The sequence below is a fragment of the Cystoisospora suis genome, assembly GCF_002600585.1.
Source record: "Cystoisospora suis strain Wien I chromosome Unknown contig_3436, whole genome shotgun sequence".
NCBI classification, from domain to species: Eukaryota; Apicomplexa; class Conoidasida; order Eucoccidiorida; family Sarcocystidae; genus Cystoisospora; species Cystoisospora suis.
In genome coordinates this window covers 8,599-8,996 of record NW_027156231.1, presented here as the reverse complement: position 1 = coordinate 8,996, position 398 = coordinate 8,599, and the positions used below count along the sequence as shown (strand labels likewise).

Here is a 398-nt window from a genome sequence, read left to right as displayed (position 1 = left end):
TTGAATTATATGTATTTACCTATACATTCCTATCCCTAACTGTTTACATCTACGTGACCTGATTGAAGCTCTATACTCTCTCGAAGAAGAGAGAGAAGAGTGAACTGTGTTCTTCTTTCACCTCCCTTTCTTCGTTCTTCAGAAAGACACCATAGGGCGACACCTACACATCCAAGCCGTCCCCCCGACCCAAGAGAGAGAAGAAAAACTCTCTCTCGATCATTTCTGTAGAAAAGCCTTTCTTTCTTCGTGTTTCAACTGAGGTAAATGCAAGACATGTTTCAAAGATTGAACGCCTACATATGAACCCTCACACTCACTAGGAATAACACAGAACACAGCAGCTAGCTACATATCTCACGGTGTACATACACTACACACGCTATGGAAGTCTCTCT

At 42.2% G+C, this 398-nt stretch overlaps 1 protein-coding gene across 1 annotated transcript in view; it reads left to right on the top strand.

The window, feature by feature from the left end:
- CSUI_006700 (lipoyl transferase) overlaps positions 1 to 388 on the top strand; it is a 6,305-nt gene extending 5,917 nt beyond the window's left edge. The window contains exon 2 of the mRNA XM_068066853.1: positions 143 to 388. The gene's annotated coding sequence lies outside the window, so the exon portion shown is untranslated. The remainder of the gene's footprint in view (positions 1 to 142) is intronic.
- The last annotated feature ends 10 nt before the right edge of the window (positions 389 to 398 follow it).